The sequence below is a fragment of the Salvelinus fontinalis genome, chromosome 13 (genome assembly GCF_029448725.1).
Source record: "Salvelinus fontinalis isolate EN_2023a chromosome 13, ASM2944872v1, whole genome shotgun sequence".
Taxonomy (NCBI): domain Eukaryota; kingdom Metazoa; phylum Chordata; class Actinopteri; order Salmoniformes; family Salmonidae; genus Salvelinus; species Salvelinus fontinalis.
The window spans coordinates 12,336,659-12,350,152 of record NC_074677.1 but is presented as its reverse complement, the minus strand read 5'-3'; positions in this window follow the sequence as shown (position 1 = coordinate 12,350,152).

Sequence of the window (13,494 nt, the reverse complement as noted above, 5' to 3'; positions counted from 1 at the left end):
ATCAATAGGCTATTTAAAACACTTCTGCAAAGGCATATTTTGTTGACAACCCATTTTCAGCAAATGTACACCTAAATACCAATGTAGGAAAGATACACAAGTGATGGCCTCTGATGGACGTATATTTAATTTCATCCAACAAAATGACATACATTACATTACCAAAAGTATGAAGACAACTGCTCGTCGAAGGCTTTCCACTAGATGTTGGAACATTGCTGCAGGGACTTGCTTCCATTCAGCCACGAGCATTAGTGAGGTTTGGCACTGATGTTAGGCGATTAGGCCTGGCACGCAGTCGGCGTTTCAATTTATCCCAAAGGTGTCACGCCCTGATCTGTTTCACCTATCCTTGTGCTTGTCTCCACCCCCTCCAGGTGTCACCCATTTTCCCCATTATCCCCTGGGTACTTATACCGGTGTTCTCTGTTTGTCTGTACGTTGTTTTTCTTGTTGTGCTTATCATGTGAAGACGTCTTTCAGCTTCTAGCTACACAGCCCAGCAAAGGCCGCCCTACAGCTCCCTCCACGTCCACAGTACCAGTCAAAGCTCTCTGCAGCTCAGACCTCGCCATGTCCTTCTGAGGTGACCCTGAGAAACAAACTAGGACAGAGAGAGGGAGAGAGAGGAAGGGGGGGTGAGAAAGACAGATTAGGAAATGAGAGAGAGCGATGGAAGAGAGAAATGGAGGGAGAGATGGAAAAGAGAGGGGAGCGAGAGAGAAAGAACAGAGAGAGGAGACGAGAATGAACATGTTCATAATTACTACTGAACACATTAACAATGTGTTTTATTAAGAATGTCTGCATCAAAGACACAGACAAGGGATGTGCAGTAATGGTTAGTGCTAACTGGGATCTTTGGAAGGTTCATACCCTAAACCCTAACCCTAACCCTTCCCTAACCAATTTAAATTTAAACTTCAATGGAGTGACGTCAGAGTCGGACGTCTCAATGATACTTAATAGCAAGGGCCATGCAGTAATCTCCCCTGGAATTTACGCCTCATTATATGGTACTCAACTAGGCCCCCTGCAGTCAAAGGAAACTAACACTGCTAATTCTCTTTTAATTTGTCAATCTTTTTCAGAACAGATTAGTACTTTTGGAAAGTAGACTACGCACTTCATAGCCTACTGCTCTATTCTCAGACCCAATGTTTCTAATCATGGAAGATTCCCTTTTGAGAAATACCAGCAATACCATCGCTCTCAATGCCATCCTATTTGTTTCTCCTGGATTATCCATCATTCAAATTCCTAACTGTCACAGTTTATTGATCTATATTTGTTATTGTTTGTTTGTACTTTTATACACAATTAATCTTTTAGCTGCCATGTATACAAAATAAAACTAAAGATATTTCATACAGTAGCCCCTGGTGGTGTGACAAAGTGGGTCTCTCTCTTGTTTCCATAGGACAAATCAGGTTATTGAAATCTGATGTGAATGCAGAAATAATTTATTTTATAAATGGGAAACATATAGATTTGTTCATGGCAACACAACACTAATGCCATTGTGCATAGTGTGCAATTTATCCTTTGCAGAGGAAAAACACAATTCAATTCAAAACAAAAAAATCAGCAAACTAATACCATTTTGCAACATGGTCACAGAGGATTTCATATTATCCTGTATGTAAAGCCCAGTGGCTAATGCTAGGGGTTAGCTAGCACTAGGGGTTAGGGTTAAAGTTAGGTTTAGGAGTTAGGTTAAAGGGTTAGGTTTAGGGGAAGGGTTAGCTAATATAGTAAGTATTTGCTAATTATCTAAAATTGTCCATGAGTAGATTTGAACACAGAACATTGAGGTTACTAGACTTTCACGTTATAGGCTTCCCATCCACCTCAACCACCCACCCTACTTTTGTTTTGTTTAAGTAAATCAAATAAACTGAAGTAAAAAATAAAATTAACAATAAATAAAGTAACCTATTTTATGTAACCATGCCAAATGTAACATAATGTAACATATCATAATTTGAGTGTCCTGGATTTACATGTTACGTCTAGTCTATGAGACCATTATGCAGAAAATAGATCATGCTGCAGGCAGCATAAAGAAGAAAAATACATGTTTAGAACTGATAATTGATCGCATGGTGCAAGAATGAATGCAATGAATTGATTATTGAATGTTATGTAAAAACCAAAACACACAGTCTCTGCTCAACAAACTCGAACTCGAGAACAAATTGTTTGTGGTTCTGCCTGGATGCTGCAGTTCGAACAATATTGTGCTTATCATCCTCACAGCAAAATGTCCTTCCGTGGAGGGGGGGAAATTCTTGAATATTCATGAGTCTCAACATAAGCCTTGAGTGTGTGACGTCACATGGATGCTCTACAAAAGAAGGGGAAAATATTATACATTTTTTTATGAATGTGACTGTGAAGTTATTTTGGAGCGAGTTAAGTGATGACATGTTTAATTTCATTAATAAGACTCATGTATTTACAATGAAAGATGTAATATGTTATTATTCAAATTAAAACTACTGAATTAGTCATTCTTCATTCTCTCTGGTAAATTTTACATACAAATATTTGAAATCTGTTCCCAAATGCAATATATTTTTACTAGAAATCCAATATGTAATAAAATCTCTAGATTTAGTCAATAACCCCAAAAAATATGTATTCTTACAACTCAATCATAGGTTTATACAATTGTAACCCCTGATCTTATTCTACGTATTTTATTAATGTCACGATCGTGTGGTGGATTGACGGACCAAAATGCAGCTTTTGGAAAATAAGCCATCTTCTTTTATTAAACAAACACGAAGATGAACACGACACAAAAACACTTTACAAACTAACAAAATAACAAAACGACCGTGAAGCTACAAACGTTGTGCACAAACATACAGGCTACTAACGTTCTTACATAGACAATTACCCACCACCAATGAGAGCCTATGGCTACCCTAAATAAGGCTCCCAATCAGAGACAACCGAAATCAGCTGTCTCTAATTGGGAACTCATTCGGGTAACCATAGACTCTCCTAGAATACTAACCACCATAGACAATACTAGACATCTACACTCAACACAAAACCATACACTACAACCATTAACCCCTTTATCAAATAAACACCCAAAACAACAAAACATAAACATTACCCATGTCACACCCTGACCTAACTACAATAATAAAGAAAACCAATAATACTAAGGCCAGGGTGTGACATAACCCCCCCCTTGAGGCGCGAACTCCGGGCGCACCATACACAGTCTAGGGGAGAGTCTGGGTGGGCTTCCTTCCACGGTGGCGGCTCCGGCTCTGGTCGCGGTCCCCTCGTCACCACAGTACCTAACCACCTCCTATGCTTTCTCCAAACGACCCCCCTCCACATGAACCCCATTGCATTCAGGGGCAGTTCCAGACTAAGGGGCAGTACCAGGGTAAGAGGCAGTACCAGGATCAGGGGCAGTACCAGGGTCAGGGGCCGTACTAGGGTCAGGGACAGTACCAGGATAAGGGGCAGCACCAGGGTAAGGGGCAGCACCAGGGTAAGGGGCAGCACCAGGGGAAGGGGCAGCTCCAGGGTAAGGGGCAGCTCCGGACTGAGGAATGGCAGCTCCGGACTGAGGGACTGCAGCTCCGGACTGAGGGACTGCAGCTCCGGACTGAGGGACAGCCCATGGCTGGCTGACAGATCTGGCTGCTCATGGCTGGCTAACTGATCTGGCTGCTCATGGCTGGCTGACGGATCTGGCTGCTCATGGCTGGCTGACGGATCTGGCTGCTCATGGCTGGCTGACGGATCTGGCTGCTCATGGCTAGCTGACGGATCTGGCTGCTCATGGCTAGCTGACGGATCTGGCTGCTCATGGCTAGCTGACGGATCTGGCTGCTCATGGCTAGCTGACGGATCTGGCTGCTCATGGCTAGCTGACGGATCTGGCTGCTCATGGCTAGCTGACGGATCTGGCTGCTCATGGCTAGCTGACGGATCTGGCTGCTCATGGCTAGCTGACGGATCTGGCTGCTCATGGCTGGCTGACTGATCTGGCTGCTCATGGCTGGCTGACTGATCTGGCTGCTCCTGTCTGGTTGGCGGCTCTGGCAGATCCTGTCTGGTTGGCGGCTCTGGCAGATCCTGTCTGGTTGGCGGCTCTGGCAGATCCTGTCTGGCTGGCGGCTCTAGCGGCTCCTGTCTGGCTGGCGGCTCTAGCGGCTCCTGTCTGGCGGACGGCTCAGTGGGCTCATGGCAGACGGGCGGCTTTGCAGGCTCATGGCAGACGGGCGGCTTTGCAGGCTCATTGCAGACGGATGGCTCAGATGGCGCTGGGGAGACGGATGGCTCAGATGGCGCTGGGGAGACGGATGGCTCAGATGGCGCTGGGGAGACGGATGGCTCAGATGGCGCTGGGGAGACGAGCAGTTCAGTCAATGCTGTGCAGACGGCAGACTCCTGCCGGCTGAGGCGCACTGTAGGCCTGGTGCGTGGTGCCGGGACTGGTGGCACCGGGCTGGGGACACGCATCTCAGGGCTAGTGCGGGGAGCAGCAACAGGACGCACAGGACTCTGGGGACACACAGGAGGCTTGGTGCGTGGTTTAGACACTGGTGGTAAAGGGCTGGAGACACGCACCATATAGCTAGTGCGTGGAGGAGGCACTGGTGGTACTGGATTGGGGCGGGGAGGTGGCGCCGGAAATACCGGACCGTGCAGGCGTACTGGCTCCCTTGAACGCCGAGCCTGCCCAACCTTACCTGGTTCTATGCTCCCCGTCGCCTGACCAGTGCGGAGAGGTGGAATAACCCGCACCGGCCTATGTAGGCGAACCGGGGACACCATGCGTAAGGCTGGTGCCATGTACGCCGGCCCGAGGAGACGCACTGGTGACCAGATGCGTTGGGCCGGCTTCATGACATATGGCTCAACGCTCAGTCTAGCCCGGCCGATACGTGGAGCTGAAATGTACCGAACCGGGCTATGCACGCGTACAGGAGACACCGTGCGCTCTACTGCGTAACACGGTGTCTGCCCGTACTCCCGCTCTCCACGGTAAGTACAGGGAGTAGGCGCAGGTTTCCTACCTGACTTCGCCACCCTCCCTTTAAGGCCCCCCCCAAGAAATTTTTGGGGTGTACTCACGGGTCTCCAGCCTTGTCTCCGTGCTGCCTCCTCATATCGCCTCCTCTCGGCTTTCGCTGCCTCCAGCTCTTCACGAGGGAGGCGATATTCTCCAGGTTGTGCCCATGGATCTTCTTCCAATTCCTCCTCCCAACTCCAGAGATCCTGTGTAGGTATGTCCTGTTGCCGCCTTCCATGCCGCTTGGTCCTATGGTGGGTAATTCTGTCACGATCGTGTGGTGGATTGACGGACCAAAATGCAGCTTTTGGAAAATAAGCCATCTTCTTTTATTAAACAAACACGAAGATGAACACGACACAAAAACACTTTACAAACTAACAAAATAACAAAACGACCGTGAAGCTACAAACGTTGTGCACAAACATACAGGCTACTAACGTTCTTACATAGACAATTACCCACCACCAATGAGAGCCTATGGCTACCCTAAATAAGGCTCCCAATCAGAGACAACCGAAATCAGCTGTCTCTAATTGGGAACTCATTCGGGTAACCATAGACTCTCCTAGAATACTAACCACCATAGACAATACTAGACATCTACACTCAACACAAAACCATACACTACAACCATTAACCCCTTTATCAAATAAACACCCAAAACAACAAAACATAAACATTACCCATGTCACACCCTGACCTAACTACAATAATAAAGAAAACCAATAATACTAAGGCCAGGGTGTGACAATTAAGTACTTTAACTTTTTTAACTGTTGTCACTGCCAATTCATGTGTAGTGATTTAGTTCTTGTTTTGTCAAAAAATATATACTTTAATGTTAGTTTCTTTAGAGAAAATATACTGTACATGTAGTGATGTCCTATGTTTTAGTTGTTGTGTTGTATTTTGAAATGTTATAAAATAACACTAAATAAAAGTTTAGCTACCTCGTGCAGCCTGCATGAGCAGTTAGCACCTACCAAAAGTCTTCCGAAACCCAGCTTCAGCTTGATCACCAAATTAACTGAGAAATAAATGAAAGCCTCACCAGCTAGCTATGAATCTTTTTTTGTTTTACTGTCCGATCATTCAAAAAATAAGCCCACTAATTGTTATTTTTACCTTTCCACAAACAGTCTGGTATGTGTTGTTTGATATGAGCAAGTCAGTGGAAGCTGCTGAGAGGAGGACAGATCATAATAATGTCCGGAAAGGAGTGAATGGAATTCCATTCACGTGTTTGATACCATTCACTCCATTCCAACCATTATTATGAGCCGTCCTCCCCTCAGCAGCCTACACTAGAGCAAGTTAACCCAACTGTATCGACGAATAGGTCATGCGTCCACTAGTAGTTAGTGGGTACTGCCTGGCCAGTGGTCTAGCTAGCTACATTTCAGTAATTATCTATCCTCCTAAATGCGGTGGTCGGTGGATAAACTAAATAGAAGAGTTCAAAACATTTGTCTGAAAATGAACTAGTCGCAAGTTATTGTTACCCGTGGTGTAATCCTGTCTAATCCACTGGCTCCTGAAGCCTACATCCCCATGAGCTCCCAAGTTGGGTAATATAGCTTGTGTACCCATGAGCTCCCAAGTCTTGAACGCTGTGTCTTTTGGAGTCCACCATTAGCTAGCTAGCTAGTTGACTACTGCATGGCCAGTGTGAGCCAGCATGCCAGCTAGCTAGCTACATTTCAAGTCACTAGCTATCCTTTTAAATGTGTTGAAACATACACTATATGGCTGGCAACTAACTAGTAGCCAGTTGTTGTTGCCCACGGTGGAATCATATCTAACCCACTGGCTCCTGAAGCCTATGTCCCCCGAGTCAAGTTGCAAATTAGCATTTTGCTAGATAGCTGAGCTGGTCTCCTCCCCGGCGAACGATGAACTGAAAACTCGAAAGAGTAATGATTCTACAAGCTTTTCGTTTACATGCTGTTCACCATAAGTGGCTTATTGGAGCTGTCTTTTTCTTTATTGAACACACCATGTAAACACTCACAGTGCAGGGTGGGAAAAGTATGTGAACCCTTGGATTTAATAACTGGTTAGCCCTCCTTTCACAGCAATAACCTCAACCAAATGTTTTCGGTAGTTGCAGGTCAGACCTGCACACTGGTCAGGAGGAATTTTGGACCATTCCTCTTTACAAAACTGTTTCAGTTAAGCAATATTCTTGGGATGTCTGGTGTGAACCCCTCTCTTGAGGTCATGCCACAGCATCTCAAATCAGGTTGAGGTCAGGACTCTGACAAGGCCACTCCAGAAGGCGTATTTTCTTCTGTTGAAGCCATTCTGTTGTTGATTTACCTCTGTGTTTTAATTCGTTGTCCTGTTGCATCACTCAACTTCTGTTGAGCTTCAATTGGCGGACAGATAGCCTTACATTCTCCTGCAAAATGTCTTGATAAACTAGGGAATTAATTTTTTCCCTCAATGATAACACGCTGTCCATGCCCTGAGGCAGCAAAGCAGCCCCAAACCATGATGCTCCCTCCACCATACTTTAAAGATGGGATGAAGTTTTGATGTCAGTGTGCTGTGCCTTTTTTTCTCCACACATAGTGATGTGTGCTCCTACCAAAAAACTCAACTTTAGTTTCATCTGTCCACAGAACATTTTGCCAGTAGCGCTGAGGAACATTCAGGTGCTCTTTTGCGAACTTCAGACGTGCAGCAATGGTTTTTTTTTGGACAGCAGTGGCTTCATCCATGATGTCCTGTCATGAACATCATTCTTGTTTAGTGTTTTACGTATCGTAGACTCGTCAACAGAGATGTTAGCAATGTTCCAAAGATTTGTGTAAGTCCTTAGCTGACACTCTAGGATTCTTTTTAACCTCATTGAGCATTCTGCGCTGTGATCTTGCAGTCATCTTTGCAGGATGGCCACTCCTAGGGAGAGTAGCAACAGTGCTGAACTTTCTCCATTTGTAGGCAATTTGTCTTACCGTTGACTGATGAACATCAAGGCTTTTAGAGATACTTTTGTAACCCTTTTCAGCTTTATGCAAGTCAACAATTCTTAATCTTAGGTCTTCTGAGATCTCTTTTGTTAGAAGCATGGTTCAAATAAGGCAATGCTTCTTGTGAATAGCAAACTTACATTTTGTGAGTGTTTTTATAGGGCAGGGCAGCTCCAACCAACATCTCCAACCTTGTCTCATTGATTGGACTCCAGGTTAGCTGACTCCAATTCACGTTTGGAGATCATTAGCCTAGGGGTTCACATACTTATTCCAACCTACACTGTGAATGTTTAAATTATGTATTCAATATAGACAAGAAAAATACAATAATTTGTGTGTTATTACTTTAAGCACACTGTGTTTGTCTATTGTTGTGACTTAGATGAAGATCATATCAAATGTTATGACCAATTTATGGAGAAATGCAGGCAATTCAGACGAGGACTGGTTGTGGCCGTAACCGGACTAGATTGTGAACTACTCTTGACGGAATGCATTGCTTGACTGCCAAGAGGGTAATAAGCCCAATATCGTTCCCAAACTGCACCCAGGCAGCACCACAAACGATTTGTTCTCAAGTTCGAATTTGTTGAGTTGAGGTTGTGTGTGTTTTGGTTCTCCAAAGCTGTGTCCACCATTACATTCAATAAACAATTGCATTCATTCTTGCACCATGAAAGAATGAATGTTGCGACATATAGCCTAGTGGTTAGAGCATTGAGCCAGTAAACGAAAGGTTGCCGGATCGAATCCCAGAGCTGACAAGGTACAACAAATCTGTCGTTCTGCCCCTGAGCCCAGTATTCCCCGGTAGGCCGCCATTGTAAATAAGAATTTGTTCAACTGACTTGCCTGGTTAAATAAATACAAAAATGCGATCAATTATCTGTTCAAAACATGTATTTTTCTTCTCTGCTGCCTGCAGCATGATCCATTTTCCGCAGACTGGTCTCATAGACTAGACGTAACATAGTAAATCTAGACACTCAAATTAGTATGATATGTTACTTTGGTATGGTTACGCAAAAAAACGAAAAGAGGGTGGTTGATCGAGGTGGACGGGTGGCATATAACTTGAACGTCTGGCAATCTAAACGTTGAGCTTTGGAATCTCATCACTGACAAATTTAGCTAATTAGCAACTACTTACTACTTTTTGGCTACTTTGTAACTAATTAGCATATTAGCTAACCCTTCCCCTAAACCCTTTAACCTAACTTCTACTCCTATCCCTAACCCCTAGTGCTAGCTAACATTAGCCACCTCACCACCTAGCTAATGTTTGCCACACCAAATTGAAATGACACATTTTGAAAATTCATAACATATTGTACGTTTTGCAAATGAGTTAGAAATTATGGGGAATTCGGCTTTTTTTTACTACAACTGTAACACGACTACAATCTATTGATACAAAATGACAATCGTGTGATGACACCATATGCTAACGGGAAAATCTAGCGAGGTATTTTTGTGCACGCCACAGCCTAAATATAGACAGACAAACTATTACATTGTCAAATGAAATAGCACGGTAGTTAATCAACCTGGATAGGTTAAGCTCTCCCCTCCATTAATTTAAAGTTTTGGTTAAATCGACAGCTAAAAACATATGGCATAATTACGGTAGCAAAAAGCATCAGTGCAGTGCGTAAATGTCCTGAGGACCCCAAGATGTGCACGTTCTGTTTTTTGCCCTAGCACTACACAGCTGATTCAAATAATCAGAGCTTGTTGACAAGTTTGTTATTTGAATTAGCTGTGTAACGTTAGTGCTAGGGTAAAAAAATAAATAAACGTACACCCCATGGGATCCACAGGACTGAGTTTGGGAAACACTGACCTAGAGTGTAACGGTATTATAAAAACATCATTGCCTATAAGCTACTTGTCCATAGTGAATGCTCCAGAAAGTGAATATTTTATCATTAAGAATTGATGTAAGTTGAATTGCATCACTACTTTTGCATTAGCCTATAACTATAAGAAACCAAATGGCAAGTGGACGTATGAGTTATTGCCACATAGGCCTATTTAACTAAGACACTGTCTCTCTGTTATTCCATTTTTATTTTTTTACTTGAAAACTGAAAAACTGTCATACTTTCGAACTGAACACATTTCTCAAGGCTAAAAACACAGGTTTATTTCATTCCTTCAACAAAATATTTATAAACGTTCATGCCCCTTTAGGTATGATACCTTAACCCTCGTTAAGCATAGTAAAGAGCCTTACCTGCTGCGGTAGCCCGTTTTATTTTTCCTGCTTGCCCAAAAGTAAACTCCGTAGACTATTTACTGCACATTTACTGCACACCAGTATCTCTTCTTGCACATGATCATCTGATGATTTATCACTCCAGTGTTAATCTGCTAAATTGTAATTATTCGATTTATTGCCTACCTCATGCCTTTTGCACACATTGTATATAGATTCTCTTTTTTCTACCATGTTATTGACTTGTCTATTGTTTACTCCATGTGTAACTCTGTGTTGTTGTCTGTTCACACTGCTATGCTTTATCTTGGCCAGGTCGCAGTTGCAAATGAGAACTTGTTCTCAACTAGCCTACCTGGTTAAATAAAGGTGAAATAAAATAAATAAAAAATCAATTTAGGATGCATCAGTGCGCGCGCCGATCAAGGACTCCAAAAGGGTAAGGCATCCAGTTTCCTCAAACGCAGTGCATGTGGAGCTCACAAGTACCCGTAGATATTTAGGGGGAAAAATAAGATTTTTTATGAAATATAGTCGGTAGTCTATTTCAAATGCGTGACTGCGTGCGCTGGTCAAGGACTCCAACAGGTGAGGTATCCAATTCCCTCTAGTGCAGCCCACCGGGAGCGCACACCGCACCAGCAGATTTTTTTATGACATTTGTATTCATGTTTACATGCAGTCCATTCGGAAGAAATTCAGATCCCTTGACTTTTTCCACGTTTTGTTATGTTACAGCCTTATTCTAAAATGTATTAAATAAACTGAAATATCACATTTACATAAGTATTCAGATCCTTTACTCAGTACTTTGCTGAGGCACCTTTAGCAGCATTACAGTCTCGAGTCTTCTTGGGTATAATGCTACAAGCTTGGCATACCTGTATTTGGGGAGTTTCTCCCATTCTTCTTTGCAGATTCTCTCAAACTCTGTCAGGTTGGATGGGGAGTGTCGCTGCACAGCTATATTCAGGTCTATCCTCGGTGTACACATCACGGACAAACTGAATTGGTCCACCCACACAGACAGCGTTGTGAAGAAGGTGCAGCAGCGCCTCTTCAACCTCAGGAGGCTGAAGAAATTCGGCTTGTCACAAAAAGCACTCACAAACTTCTACAGATGCACAATCGAGAGCATCCTGTCGGGCTGTATCACCGCCGGGTACGGCAACTGCTCCGCCCACAACCGTAAGGCTCTTCTTTGATGCGGAGTTTCTTCTCGTCCAGAAACTTGTTCCCCTGGCCATTTTCCATATGATGTCCCTGTAATGGCGCACAGTTAAGTACAAGATGATATTGCGAGGGGGTCCATCGGATCTTCGTTTCCCAAGTCGATGTACCACATCAATCACGTCTCTTAGCCTGTCTTTAAAGCATGGTGCCACTTTTCCCAGGATATTAATGACTACTTCTCTAATATCCTCTCCCTCTATCTCTACCCCTTGGATTTTCAGATTCCACCTGCGAGAGTACCTTTGAAGTTCAGCTACATTCTCACACAGCTCATTATTTTTTGATTACATTTTCTTCAACTCATTCTCTAGGAACGTTATATTTTCCTTGTTCTCGCTCACAAATTGTGTAGTTGATTGACAGTTTCTGACAAATTATCGATCTTCTTTGATATCTCTTCTGTAGCCCGCTCTATGATGGACACTTTGGAGAGCGTGGCGTCTTGTTAATTAAGTAGACAGGGACTGGATTGCAGAGAAAAGTTCCGACATGGAAATGTCTTCTTTTACTTTTTTCACCGGTGGATTTTTACTTGGGGTCTGAGGTAAAGAGGTTGCAAGGATTTCATTGGATGTCTACCCTTACTAAGGACATAAACTTGGCTATGACGTAGTGTCCCCCGTGAGTGACAGAACACTGAGCCAATCACGGCGCAATGCTCCTATTTTTTGCTGGACCCACCACCACAGAAAGCCGTGAGCTAGGCTGAAACGCCTGCATTTTGGAGCTGCCTTTCTCAAGAAAACAAAAACTGGACCATGTGTGTAAACGGCTTTATTAACTCAATGATGTATATTTGTAACATTGTTTGCAAACTGATATGTGACACGTATTAATGCAAAAGTAACATGCAAAACAGGCAACCCCCCCCCCCCCCAAAAAAAATATATGTGATGAAGGTGATGAACTTGATGTTCTTTTCCAATAAATATCGAGGGTCTTATTCTGGTGACATGATGATCGATTCTTGCCTGCCAATTGACAAACACAAATTAGTATCACTCCTATCCATAATAATCTCATAATGTAGTTAGCCTACCCGCACTGTAGCTGTGAGCTGTTGGCCCAGAGCGCATGCACCGAGATCAGAGTGGGCATATTTGCTATATAACGCAACAGTTTTTGTGACGGTGCACCACCAAACCATCAGTAAAGTTGAAAATGCGATGGAAACCTATTTAACCTATATTTTTCATTTGGTACATGTAAGAAATTGTAATAGAGACTGGAAACTAGTAATAACTACATTTCAACATAAGCCATATTTTATACAAAATACACATACTCCTCATTTCTCTTGGACATATGCTGGACTTATTAAGACACCAACTACAGACACACATAATTCCCCTCCCCCATGATAACCATAGACACACAACACAAGGTTGGAGCTCAAGACAAAGAACTATCTCAGGAACCAATGGAATGTGGACACCAGGCCTGTTCAGGACTACCCAAGACCCAGATCGACCAATCGGAAGGCCAGACTCGCAGATCAACCTACTTTGCTTGTTGTCTATATAAAACTGTACAACTGTTGAAACTACCCTCTCTTCCGACGATTCTATACGAATCAGACAGAAGGAGCCTTGCTGCAAGATTTTACTGAGATATCTTTACATGTGATTAAACGGCCTTATTATAAAATTATCCACCTCGTCCTATTGTCTCCTCTTGTTCTCCTGTCAACAGTAAACGTTTTATTAACATACATCAACATCAACAGCCCTTTAACAGCGAAAAGTTTTGGAAACACATCTCTGGTGGGAAAATGCGCATACTGTTTTATGTACATTTTTTAATATTCGCATGAAAATTTGTCACAAACTGGAGGGAAACCTAGCTACTGAACACAATAGTTTATATTATTTTCCAGTGTTTCACAGTTTTTCAGTGGGTGACAGTTTTTTCATAAGTAGACCTAAGCCATGGGTAGGCTATTTCAAAATTAATTTGAATTGCATATGGATATTTGTTTTGTTTAAATAATACGAAATCAGGAATATGATCAT